The sequence below is a fragment of the Camelus dromedarius genome, chromosome 11, assembly GCF_036321535.1.
Source record: "Camelus dromedarius isolate mCamDro1 chromosome 11, mCamDro1.pat, whole genome shotgun sequence".
Taxonomy (NCBI): Eukaryota; Metazoa; Chordata; class Mammalia; order Artiodactyla; family Camelidae; genus Camelus; species Camelus dromedarius.
The window spans coordinates 8,211,209-8,225,307 of record NC_087446.1 but is presented as its reverse complement, the minus strand read 5'-3'; the positions used below and the strand labels follow the sequence as shown (position 1 = coordinate 8,225,307).

General features: G+C 45.0%; 1 long non-coding RNA gene across 1 annotated transcript; it reads right to left on the bottom strand.

Moving 5' to 3' along the window:
* Nucleotides 1-3,949: 3,949 nt before the first annotated feature.
* On the bottom strand, nucleotides 3,950-13,931 carry LOC116156506 (uncharacterized). Its single transcript, XR_004140349.2, has 4 exons — nucleotides 13,827-13,931; nucleotides 7,218-7,270; nucleotides 6,241-6,413; nucleotides 3,950-4,194 (listed from the first exon to the last, which is right to left on the bottom strand). It is a non-coding gene; the product is annotated as an uncharacterized LOC116156506 (long non-coding RNA).
* Nucleotides 13,932-14,099: the final 168 nt, after the last annotated feature.

The following is a 14,099-nucleotide window of genomic DNA, read 5'->3' as shown; positions in this document are numbered from 1 at the left end:
TCCCAATCGTGTTCTCAGCTAATGTCCTCATTTCTGTTTCCTCCCACCTCCTGCCTTGCCACAGGTGTGCCAGGGAGTGTGCAAGTCCCCAGAGATGACGGAGTCATGTCCACAGGAAGAAGGATGGGCCGAAAGGGGACCTCTTGCATTTGTCTTTAAATTAACAGCTGCCTTTGGCTGCAAACTCACCATATGTCCCCACCTTGGCTAAACCCTTTTCATACCCAAGCTCATCCCAACTTTACCAAATCTCAGGTGCCAACTAAAAATTGGCACTGGGGAGCGCTGGGCCAACTGACGTCCTTCAAAGTCTAACGACTCCTATCCCTGGGCTCTCAGATGTCTGACATTCTTTACCGGGCATGTTTGCCCTAACAAACTAATAGCCCTAGGTAACGCCTAATCTTACCATAGAGCAGGCTGGCTTGTTTCAGCACACCTTCTCAGAGTCAAACGCCACTGCCCTTCATGGACCCTAAACCTCTTACCTTACTTACAGCCAGTCAGAGACTTGCACACAGGCCAATCAGTCACCTTGTGACCCAACCTATAAAAGACCCCAATAACCAGCCCTCAGGGCTCACACAGGCACCTCTCGTCTGTGTGGCCTGCTGTTATCTATGATAAATAATAAACTCTTTTCTATTCTCATACTTTATCTCTGGTAAATTCTTTTACCAACCCATGTGTCACTGGCTTACCAACTGGCCGCCCGTTGCACCCACAACAGGGAGGGGGGGAAGTACAGCTCAGTGGCAGAGTGCATGCCTAGCATGCATGAGGTTCTGGGTTCAATCCCCAGTACCTTCATTAAATAAATAAATAAACCTAATTATCTCTCCTCCAAAAATAAATAAATTTTCAAAAATAAATAAAAAAGCAAAAATTGGCACTTGCCATCTGTCTCTGCACAACCTGCTGCAGCCGCTGACCTTTAACACTTCCTGAAAGGAGTCCAGGGTGGAGATTAGGAATGAGGTGCTCTGTGCTCTGGGGAAAACCGGCATTAAAGGCCTTCAGATAGTTAGATATTCTCAGGAGAAGATTTTATGAGCCCTAATTCTCTCCTCTCCTCATATTTAGAAAAGAACTAAAATCATTAATGGTGACATCTGCCCCTCGTGACTAGCAGCAAGCCCCTGCCTAGAGGTGTGCTTGACTGCGCGTGCCCCCCCTCACTAAAATCATATACATATGAAATAATAAAATCATATTATATATATAATACTGAGCTCCCCCTGCCTCTTCGGAGCAGTTACTCAGAGCTACCTGAAATGTTGTCTCCTGGGCTATAGTCCTCATTTTGCCCCAAATAAAACTTAACTCTCATATTGTGTGACTTTATTTCTGTTGACACAGGACAGGGAATAACTAGCACCATTTTGCTATGAGGCAAAGTCCTCTTTCCCTCTTCCTAGCGTCTCACAGGAAGGATGTGGTAGAGCCCGGAGTCACACCTGGGTATATGCTAGTCTGCAGCCAACACTGAGGGGCGTTTCTAAGGACAGGCTACTGTGAGTTATATTAGGGTACACAGAGAGGGGCAGAAGGAGGCCGCAAGCAAAGCTGGGGTTTTCAGTGCAGGAGTCTGGAGTTTGGCTGGTCAGACCAGAGAGCACATTTGGGAGACTCCAGGGCAGAGGGGAGGGACAGAGACAGGACCAGATCCCAGGGGAGATGTCTGGAGTGGGCAGAGGAGGGGCAGGGCTGAGGGCTGGAGGAGGCCGGGAGTGAGAGGACAGGTTCATTCAGCCCTTAGGGATCTGGAGGGGAGTATCTTTGACATCCTGGAAGCCTGTGAAGGTGTGAGGCTCTGTGCTGAGGTGTCAGTGGGCCCAGACACAAGCCCTTTAACAGAGGACTGCTAGTGACAGAGAGTGTGTGCCCAGTTAACTTGATTTCAGATAAACAACACTTTGGAACTTACTTAACCAAAAATGTATTGACATTTAAATGGGGTCCTATACTTTTGTTTGCTAGGTCTGGCTGCTCTATCTGTGCAGGAGACACGTACAGAAACTCCCATTCTGGTTCCAGAATGAGGTGGGCTGAGTGGGCCCTGCACACTTTCTGGGGGTCCTTGAGCCTCAGTCTGTTTCTTTAAGAGCTCCCCTGAGGCACTCTAGCCGGCCCCCGGAACAGTTTCTGGCATGCTCCAAACAGGATTTCGGTTAACAAGGGCCTGCTTCGTGGCTGGTTGTGGAATGTCAAAAGGGGGAAGTCTTTTGAATGTGACATTAAGAGACTTCTTTGAGATGCACCTGTGTCACTGCAACACTGTGAAAGGAAGGGTAACTGCTCACAGAAGACAAATATTTGCATACCTTTAAACCGCAGAAAGTGGTGGGTGTTTAACACAGCAGAATATTTGTTCTGAAATGTAAAATGAAAAGCTGAAGCTTCAGGGGAGAGAGGCTGGGAGGTGTCACAGCAGAGAGAAACGCAGGGGAGGCTGTGTCCTCCTTTCACAAACACAAGAGCCAAGGGAGACTGTTCGTAGTTGGCAGAATGAGGAATAGAGTTTAAGCTGGAGGCTGGATGAGTTGAGGGTCTGAGAACAGAGATACCACTTCAAAGGCAGAGAAGGTGAAGGGAAGTGGTGTAAATTCTCCCCGATCGTAAGTGACGTCTAAAGGTCAAGACCCAGAAGTACGAGCACATGACGTAACCACATGGAAATGACCATGGAAGTGAGAGAAGCAGTTACAAAGCAGTGGTGTTTGGCAGGCCTGGAGATGTCAAGAATGATGACACAACTTTGCTTTGGGTTTAGGGTTTTCTTGTCATTTTGATTTTTAATGGTGTGTCCTTACATGAATCCCTTCTAATTTCACTCACAGTAGAGACAAAACTGTAGAAAATGCTTTGTAATAAATTTAATAAGTGAATAAAACTAAAGTAATATATAAATTTAAAAGAAATCCACACAATAATAGAAAAACAGAATGACTGCTTTTGCTTTTTTTTTTTTAACTTGGAAAAAAATACTCCTTAGGTTCAAATGGTAAAAGAAAGGAGTTATATGTGATGGAGGGAGATGCAGCCAGATGGCTCATGGGCCTGAAAACACACCAGGGGCCCAACTGTGAGACAACTGGGAAGGGGGCTGGAGCTTGGACATCGCCCTGTGACAGGGAGATGTCCCTTCCTGTGGTCTCGGTGAAACAGGGAACCAGAAAGCCCAAAGGAACCCTGGCAGGAATAATCTAGCACCTGGCTTTTTCCTAGGTGCAGGAGGCTCAGGTTAAGAATTAGCGTGTCTGCAGAGCTCACCTTGGGTTGCTGGTGCAAAGGAAGGTTAAGTACAAGTTGGATGCGAATTCCACATCAACTTCATCAATGCTAAGCATTTGCTTGGACACTGATAAGAAACGTGCATTGAACCTGATGAGAATTCATTTGCAGCTGAAATGCCTTTCTTCTGTATTATTAGTCGTCCAGTCCAGCATGCCCTCCTTATGCTGTCTGGACAGGCAGCTGTTTGGCACTAGGCAAGCTGGATATCTTTTGAAGGATATACTTTTGAAAACTATGGCACAATATACATATAACATAAAATTTACTTCAATTAACACTTCTTTTTCATCTCCAAATTATGTCCCTTAAATGTCTCACTTATTCAATTTTGATGGCTCGCTTCTACTTTTTAACTTGATATTTAACTTTTCAAATGTGCCTGGATGTTCATGAGCCCAGAACTCTGGGTGGGGATCCCATCCCCCAGCAGCTATGCTCCACCTTGCTCAGCAGGGCTCCATGTTCAGGAAGCAGGTGTGACCTACATGTGTATTCAGATGTCACTGGATCTATGAACATACCAGGCTGTTGTGGGATTTTTGATTGCCATTTTCATCAACATCATTAAATATAATTTCATCTATATAATTTAAACTAAATTTAAAACTTAAAAAATAGAGAAAGAAAGGTGTCAGACTAGCCATACCTGAGAAGCATCACCCAGGTCTTGGGGTTTGCATTCTCCTCCTGTCTGACGATCCCAGAGCAGCTGGGCACACACAATCCGCTGGGCTGGACTCTGGTCACCCTTGACTCTCTAGTCTCCTCACGTTCTTGCTGCTCCTGCCATTGGTTTTTGCCTTTGGTTTTGTTGGCCCTGAGTGTGTGCAACCATATAACCTGGGAGCTAATACTCGGTCATCATGACACTCCTGCGTTGTAAGCTAAGGACTCAACCTGAAGCAGAAATAAGTGAAGATAAGCAACTTTTACTGAGCACTGACCATACACGACATTCTTGTCCTCATGCTTCAATGAGAGTGAGTGGTTCACTTAAACCTTCACCCAGCATAGCAGTGAAGATCAATCATTCTCACCTCCACTGCACAAGTGGGAAAACTGAGGCTCTCGGGGTTAGAAGTCACAAAGCAGAGCTGGGATGTGAACCAGTCGGCCCATCTCAGCCCACGTGTTTGAACACTTTGCCTGGGATGACTGAAGGAAGTCTGAAATGAATAACCAAGTTTTCTTTTTCAAATAAAGATTTAGGTAATTTTACAAGCAATATCCTTATTTTAGATATAATTTCAAAAAAAAAAAAAAAAAGCTTCCTTGTAGAGGAAGAAGTTACACAGTCTCCTACTGGGAAACTATGACTTTTTAGAAAGGAAGTCAACTAGCCTTTTAATTACACAGACAGAACTTTCCAAGATCTACAATCTAGATCACTCCCATCTCAAATTTAAGTACAGCATTAAAATGCTTTTAAGTTTAATTACACACTCAATATAGAAATTCTTTTATTTATACGATTTAAATGATACTATGTGAACACCAGGTGCTCACTCCCCAACTTAACAGACACAAAACAGCCCATTGCATTCCCTACCCCTCATCTCCCTTCAGCTAAAAGATTCAGGAAGATCAATCACACCTAACTTGTAGCTCAGAAGTAAGTCAGGAACATTCCTCTGTTTCTTCTGCCTGATTATTTTTCTGCCTGATATGATTACAACAAAGACGATACAGCCGTCAAAGGCATGGGCTGTGGGTACAGATTTCCTGGGTTCAGCTCCCAGCAGCGCTTCCTCCTACCTGTGTGAACTCAGCTGAGTGATTAACCCTCTCTGCCTCAGCACTAAGCTCATGGTGGGAAAAGGACTGACTGGGTGAGCAGGGGCACAGCCCTGGGAATAGGGCTTCCTCTGGCCACCAGGTCATAAACTGTACTGCACCTGAAACCACACTGTGCCCTCAAGTTGGAATTCTGCTTTTCCTCCCATAGCATGTCATAAATATTTCTTCAAGTCTTAAAGATACATAAATGCGTAAAGTTCAAATACTGAAACGGATGTCCCAATATTCAAAAGCTTGCATAATTCTCTATGTGTGGCTATTTCCTGATTTACTTCACCCAAGCAACTCCCTAATGGAGCACATTTAAGTAGTTTCCACATTTTTTATATTAATAAATCAGTGAACACTGAGTTTCATAAATTCTCTGGCATTTTGGACAGATGGTCCTAGAAAATTTCCTAAGAGTTGGACACTGAAGCTTCCAGTACACTTAGACGCACTTCCCTATGAAAATCTTCTTGGAGTTTCTCTCCCAGCAGGAGGGTGTGAGAGGTGCCTGTGGGACCATCATCTCCCAGCTCTTCTGCATCTGGAGGTGTCCCGGGTCAGGTGAAGAACTGGAGCCAATTCACAGGCTGAGAGGAACTCAGCCCCAAACCAAAGTCCTGGCCACTATTCTGTAACAAAATACTTGGTCTTTCTGTGATTTGATAGCTCTGGATTGAAGGCTCGACCTTCCACTCCAGGGCTCAGCAGAGTCACCCAATTAAAGAGTCCCATGTGTGCTAACGGCTGCTCCCTAAAAGAGGAGGTATCCGGGGGGACCTGCGGGGATGCGCAGGGGCAGAAGCCCAGTGGACATGGGGCCAGAGAGAGCTGGGGGCAGAGGTCATCACACTGAAGAGGGCAGCCCTGGGTCGCAGGGGTGATGACCACGTCCCCAACCACATACAGCAAAGGATAAGATGTGCCCACACATCTTCATTTGGGGACAGAGTGATCTGGAGGCCACCAGCAAAGGAATCAAAAGCTTTTCGGCTGGTCCCAGGTGGTTGGGGGCTCAGAGGGGAACAAGTAACTGCATGGATCCTGGAGGGTGCCCTGCACCTTCCTTTTCTCTCTCGGCTCTGACGCCTGATGCCTCTAGAGGTCTTCAACTTCCACCACAGAAACTGGCGACAGGACGAACGGCAGGACAAGACTTACCTCCGCTTTCGTCTGGGGTAACTGACCAGTGTCACCCAATGACTTCGATGTCCTTCACAGCCAGGTGTCAGACAGGGACAGGAACAGACACGCCCAATGGGCAGGGGAAAGGCTAGGCTCTGGGTAGGTTTTTCTCGATTGTAAGCCTTTCCTCCCATCATTAGACCACAGATCTGGCAGCGTGGAGACAATAAAGATGGAAACCCGAGTCATGGGGTGCCCCTCACAGCGCCCTACGACAGTGGCCAACGCTGGCCCATGAGGTAACCGTTTTCTCCGGCCCCCGGGGCGGAGCTGCCACCCGGGGCCACCAGCAGCACATCCTCCCCGGCTCTGACCTGCCTCGTCCCCGGGCCTGGCCCCTGCTGCTACCGAACCATCCACAGCGAGCCAACGGCTGAGACGCCGAGGTTTGCAGCAGAGACAGGGTTTATTCAAGCGAGGACAGGGGAGAACAGGCTAGGGCCGAGGGATGTTTGTGAGATAAAGCTGAGGCCTGGGGGGCGTGGGGAAAGCTGATTAGAGGCCAAGAAAAAGGTGACGGACCCCCTCACTTTTCGCTGGCGTAGCTAAACCACAGGGCCTCCCCCAGGCGTGTGTCCAGAAAATGGCGGCGCGAGCCACAGGCAGAGGGTGGAGCTTTTGACCCTCTGACGTCAGAAGGTCACCCAGCAGACACTCACGCATGCCCAGTTGGAGGGTTAGTGGTCTTAGCAGCCTTAACCCGCTGAGCTCAAATTGGAGGCAGCTGACTCCAAGTTCCTTAAAAATAGAAAAAACAACAACTTGGGCAAACACCTTATTGTTTAGGCTACCTCGTGCGTGGAGGACATGCAAGTTTTGTAATTGTTTTTACAATTAAATCAAGCTTGATCAGTGAAGGCAGGTTACAGGTTATTATTTATTAATGGCTAACTGATGGCTACCCTCAGCTCCACCCCAACTTGACTGCAGGTGTCAGTGACACCCCCACCTACCTGTTGGGGCAAAAGTCCAGACTGCTGGGTCCACGGGCAGATATAGGAGGGGTCTGTGGGATAGAGAGGGTGGGGGTCACGGTGGACCCAGACTGTGATCTCCTTGAGGGCAGGACTGTTCCTGGCCCATCCTAGCATCCCAGGTTCCTGCCTGAGGTGTGTCCCTGAGTAGGTTCTCAGTGAGCTGTTGTTGAACAGTGAAGGAGTCAATGAACGAACCTTTTTTTCCCAGTAGGGGAAGAACAGGGTTCTACCAGGCTGAGCCTAGGGACCTCCTATCCGGCAGGAATCTCGCCACGTGGAAATATGTTTCATATTCTCCTCAAACATTCTGGAGAAGCTAGAAGCAAAGAGGTGCTGCAGGGTCCTGTAGTACATTGCCTGGAATCCTTGTTCTGAATAAGCCCAGACCCTGACCTTGTTCCTGATGAGACTGTGGCCTGAGGACTCTGTGGCCCCAGCTCTACAACAGCAATGTCCCAGGAGATGGCAGGAGCTGAGACCCTGCTCAAGGGTGGGCCTCACAGGATCAGGGCCTCCAAGGTCAGCTGCCCAGTGGGGGTTGGTGGGAAGGCCCAGCCAGCCCTCAAGGGGAGCATGGGGGAGGGTCCTGGGTTAGGTCTGCAGATGACACTGGAGACAAGATTCGGAGTCCACGTGGGAAGGATTGTTCGGTGAGAGCAGGCAGTGGAGAGGGGTCTGTATGGCGGGGTGGCCTCTGCCCCACTCATGGAAGCAGACTGTCTCCTCTTGCATCACAGTTTGTGGAAGGCTGGGAGGACTTAGTGACCCCCAAGGAAGGCCTTTGAGCCTGATGCAGTCTGCACACAGATGCCTGAAGGCACCAGGGTGTGAAATGCCCCCCAATCCTGCCTCCTCGGCCCTCCTCTGTATCCTATCATACGAGTAACAATGCCAGTTTACTCATCACTGGACCACCCACACTTTCTTGGGGGACCTTCCTTCCTGTGGGCTTTCCTTTCACTTTGATGTGCCTGCATCCTCTCATCTGCCCTCTCTGTGCTCACTTCAGCTTCATTCTCTGCTTTATCTCCTGCTGCCTGCCCTTCCTTCCCTCCCTCTGCCTCCTGGCAGCCATTCTTTCCTCCTTGGACCTCCCTTGCTTCTCTTCATCGGCCCAGAGTGTTTTATCTTCCTCTCTTCCCCCTCACTTTCCTCCTCTCCTCCCTCTTGGCGGCTTCTTTCCTTCCCTTCCAGTTCCTCTCAAATTGCTATACTTAATTTCTCTTTGTCCCTCTCAGACCCAGCATGAATCAAGGCCTTTAGCATCTTCCACCCTCTGGGGCTTTCATCTCCAAGATGACCTGGTGTGAGTCATCTCACATGACTGTGGCCTGAAGAAGCCTTTCTTAGAAATGCCACCCTGGACCCTGAGTCATGTCACTGGATTAAGGGAGATGAGCAAATGCTGCCTTGGGTGTTGCTGTCCTTCCTGCAGGGAGGCGGTGAGGGGTCCAAGCCTGGCTTCATCAGAACTGTGTTCTTTCCATAGAGCATTGCTCATGTGTCCATTCAATCAATCTCTTCAATCTTTTTCAGTCCTATATGGGAATGGACTCTTTTACTGGTCCTAATTTGTATTTCCCTGATTTCCAGTGTTAGAACCAAACTTGGGTACCCGCTCCCTCACACGTAGTAAAGCCAATCTCCTGACACCGAGTTGTGAAGGAAGGTACAGTGTTTATTGCAGGTCCAAGCAAGGAGTCCAGGCAGCTAGTGCTTCAATGACCTGAACTCCCTGGACGCTTTCAGGAAATGGTTTATAAAGCCAGAGTGAGGGCAGGGCTTGTGGGGTGTGTAATCAGCTTGTGGACATTCTTCTGACTGGTTGGTAGTGATGTAGTTGGGAGTCAACATCATCAACCTTCTGGTTCCAACCAGTCTGAGGTCTATGTGCTGTGGGCAGCATACAGTTAACTTATTCCACCTAGTGGGAGTTTTAGTATCTGCAAAACAGCTCAAAATATTATCTATAGCCCTTGGGGAGGAACTAAAGGTCCTTGACTTTGTTTAATGGCTGAACTATTATCATCCTTGTCTTGCTTGACTGTTTTCCTTTATTTCCGTATTTTCTCACTTCTCTGATTAAATTTATTCTTTGGAACTGGGGAAAGCCTAGGAGGCTAAAATTTTTCTACAGACAAGAGGCAGGCCTAGGACATGGTGGGGGAGCTGCTCGGGTACACTAGGGACAAGATGAAAACAGTGTCTTTGTTTTAAACTCTTTTTAAGGGAAATCCTACCTACCTCTCACTCCCTTTCTTCCTGTAAAATTTGACCTGACCAGCCTGCTACTGGCTTTCCCACTAACAAATGACATTCCATGGCCTCATTCTAAAAAAATTTGTTAATCTTCATAAATTCAGAATCATGTAAGACAGAGAAGAAAATGTCCCTCCCCCCTTCCCCCGCACAGCAAGTGTGAGAGAACTTGCTGTGTCATAGAAGTAATTCAAAGAGCTAGTTCAATGAATCTGAACATAAGATTAAATCTTACATTCACTGAGTATCAGTTTTGATTTTTGTGCTCTTGGACTCTTGTGTGAACACTGGTAGCTACTACCAAGTAGGATCAGGTAGGGTGGGTGAAGGGGCTCTGGAGCCAGCTGCCTGGGTTCCAATCTTGTCTACACCACCTGCTGGATTTTGACTCTTGGCAAGTTACTTAGCACCTCTGTGCTTCAGTCCTGTCATAGAAGAATAGAGACAGTAATAGAACTTCCTCATAGGTGGTCGTAGGGCTTAAGTGAGTTTGTTTAAATTCATATCTATGTGTCTTATAAAGAATGGTATAGAAGTGTTTGCAGTTATCTATCACTAGAAATCTGTCTCTGCAAACAAAGCATTAAACATCATCTTGCAAAAGTTGTATAAAACCCAAACACTGAAAACATTACTAAGAGATGATAAAGAAGACCTAAATAAATAGAGAGATGTACCATGTTCATGGATCAGAGGGCTCAATATTATTCAGATGTCAATCCTATAGACTCCATGCAATCCCAATCACATTCTCAGGGTCCCACCCCCTTGTGGTAGCTTTGTAATATGTGGACTTGGTCAGGCCAAAGGACATTTTTCAGAATTTCCTTCCCAGCAGTTTTGGATCAGGCCACAAGAAGACTATTCTGGCTGATTTCGAGAGAGGACATGAAGTAGCACCTTTTCTAGGTGCTCACGTGTTGGTGTGCTGACTTGACTCATGCCCTGGTGTGAAGCAGCAACCACACTTGGCTGCAGCTGCCCGGACTTCCCCTATGTCTCCCTGGAGCATGAGATCTTTAGCTCTGGGAGGAGGAGCCCTGGCAGGACATGCAGACCACTAAAGTCAGCGGCATGAACACTTGTATGGGCTCTGTCCAGCCTCATTTGCTCCACAGCTCATCCTGAGGGTTCCAGCTTGTTCTCACTCTCTCACACTTTACATCCACCTTCCCTTCCCAATTGCTTTCCTGCAGACTTCAAGCTGCAGCATCAGACATTAAGGCAACACCTTACAAGCGACTGCTTAACCAGGCCCCACAACTGCAGCAATTTGGAGTTCTTATATGCACTGTGTGATCCAGTAGTCCCACCTCTGGGTATATATGGGAAGGGAATGAAATCAATATGTCAAAGAGAGAGAGAGATCGCCTTGTGATGCATCCCACATTCACTGCGCCATTATCATGATAGCCAAGATATGGAAACAACTGAAGTGCCCATTGATGGATGAGTGGATAAAAAAGATATGATATATATAATGTATTATTATATTTTCAGCCATAAGAAGAAAATCTTGCCATTTGGGACAATGTGGATGAAGCTGGAGGGTATAATGCTACTTGAAATAAGCCAGACAGAGAAAGACAAATACAAAGTATGGTATCATTTATATGTTAAAAAAAAAAAAAACAAACCAGACAGACTCATAGAAACCAGAAGTATAATGGTGGTTGCCAGGGGTTGGAGGTGGGGGAAATGGAAAAAGTTAGTCAAAGGGTACACATTTTCAGTTATAAGATGAATAAGTTCTGAGGACCTAATTTACAGCATGGTGAATATAGTTAATGACACTGTATTGGCGACTTGGAATTTGCTAAGAGGAAATCTTAAAAGTTCTCACCATACAAAAGGTAGCTATGTGAAGTGTTGGATGTGTTAACTTGATTGTGGTCCTCATTTTACAATGTATATGTATATTGAGTCATCACATTGTATACTTTAGACAATTTTATTTGTCAGTTATACCTCAATAAAGCTGGGGAAAAAAGAAAACAAAAGTCCTTATATGAGATATATGTATCAGAGATGCTATGATTCATGGTTGAACCCTGACTAATGCATCCTTGAAGTGTTACCCACCTCCTTCAATCTCTCCAAACACATTTAATAAAATTTTGATGCTCATTTGGCTTTGTGTGAAATGTATTTGCTTCTTGGGGAATGTGACCAAGGCTGAGCCCTACCCTGGTACTAGGGAATAACGGATATTGATTTCCAGTGGGTTCAAACTAGATCATCAGGATTTGGATCAAACCCCTGCCTTTACCTAGACCAGCACATTGCTAAATAATTTCTGCGTTAAAGACAAAATTGTAAAGGCAATTGGGCATATTTGGAACTCCCTGATTATTTAAAACAATACATAGAGAATTTGTAGACTAAAACAAGAGGAAATTTGTGTCATTATATGCATGTATTAGAAAAGAAAAAACTGATATTTGAAGCTTAAGTGATCAGTTCAAGAAGTGAGAAAAGGGACTAAAAAGGATTATCATCGAAACCTAGTACATTGAAGCAGATAAAGCTGAAAAACCTCTGCAAAAAAAGAGAAAAGAAAAATAAAAACATTATGAATAAAATGGGATCATAATTATAGAGACTGTAAAGACTCTACATTTTACATAGGTGTAAAAAATCAGAACAGAATACTATGAATATACATGCCAATAAATCTGAAAAAATGAGGCAGAATGAGCAACTTTCTAGAAGAAAAATGATAGAAATGATCCTAAATGAAACAGAACACATGAATTAACCCTAAACCATTAAAGACATGCAATTATTGGTTAAAATGTCCACATAAACAACCGTATCATATTGCCAGCCCAGGAGGCTTTATGCTGATTTCAGTCAACTCTGTAAGGATCAGAACTGAACTTTCTCAGAAAATAGGAAAAAAAATTAAACCTCCCTCAATTGATCTTGGGCAGCTACAATAATCTTGATTTTTAAATGCAAAGAACATGAAAAAGAAATTCATAGTCATATTCATGTATAAACATAGATGCAAAAAAATGATAATTAAACCATCCACAAACAAATATTCAAGCCAACAAGACCTAAAGAAAATGGGACTTACAATTTTTATTCCTCTGTCTGGAAAAAAAAAAGAATTACTAGAAATAGCAAGCAAGTTCTCAGCAAGTTTGGATTATATCCAAGTTCAATTCAGAAAAATTAATAATGTACCCAGACACTGGCAACAAACAAAACTTTAAAGATAGATGAAGTCTAAAATATCTCCAAGAAAGTTTACTAGAAATAAGCCTAACAAAATGTGTAAGATTTTTGTGAAAAAGTATGACTCGTTGAAAATGTAAAAGAAGACCTACAAAAATTGAGGTGTATACCATGTTAATGGATGGAGAGGCTCAGTGCCACAAAGATGTCTGTGCCTCCCCAAAATGATCTGCACATTGATATTAGAATTTTTCATGGAACATGAAAAAGGCTGTCCAGAAATTCATGTTGTTCTATGAGGGGTCAAGGCAATTTCAAAGAGTAAGAAGATAAGGTTGATCTCCGTTCCAGATATTAAGACTACTTGAAAGACATAAGGAGACCAATGTGGTGGCAGCACAAGCTTAGACAATGGAGCAGATGAGAGAGTTCAGAGACAGCCTGCATACACACACACACACACACACACACACACATTAAATAAGTTTGTGGGCTTATACATCAGTAGGACAGGAGGACAAGGATAGAAATTCATTAAACAGTTCTTATACTACCTCTACATATACAAGATTAAAAATTAGATATCTATGTTATATACCACGTACATACCTGAAAAATGGATACATTTCAAAGCATTACAAATTCAAACATCTACACATGGAGAGACAACATAAACTAAGAGCCTAGTCACAGACCGGAAGAGAGTAGTTGCGCTGTGTACGACTGACGAAGGATTACTATGCAGAATATCTAAAAATTCTTATAAAGCAATAAGGAAAGACAAACTGCCAACTAGAAAAATGTACAAAGGATGCGGCCAACAGGTCTATAAAAGAGAAAACAGAAGGAACAGAAAAATGTGAAAAGACGCTTGGTCTCACTAGAAATCAGGAAAATAGAAAATAAAACCTCAGTGGGATGGCTTTTCACATCCCATCAGGTTGGGAAAATGAGAGGTCTCATAATACCAGTATTGGTGAGGATATGGGGAATGGCAACATTCTTCCTTTCTCCTGGAGGTGTGTGTTGGCACAAGAGCTTTAGAAAGCAATTTGGCAGTGAGTGCCAAGTATGGCATTTTATTCCCATTGAGAAGATCTCGATCCTGCTAAGGGCAGTAATAGCCCAGCTAAAGGTACTCACGTTCCAGGCCTCCTGTAAGGTAGCAGTGAACATGACCTCTGGAAAGGCAGCTGTAGAACCTGGAGTTTTAGCTCTGAGTGGAAGGCAGCTCCCACCCTACTGAAAGCAGTGATAAACCATCATTGTCTGGGATGCAGCCAAAGGAATCTTATTGTCACAGTCTCCTGTGGGCTAAACATCTCTGTCAGTTGTGCACAATGAACTTTTGTGTGCAAATTTGTATGTTGAAGCCCTGTTACCAAGTCCAAGCTGGTACTGCTCGCCGCACAACAG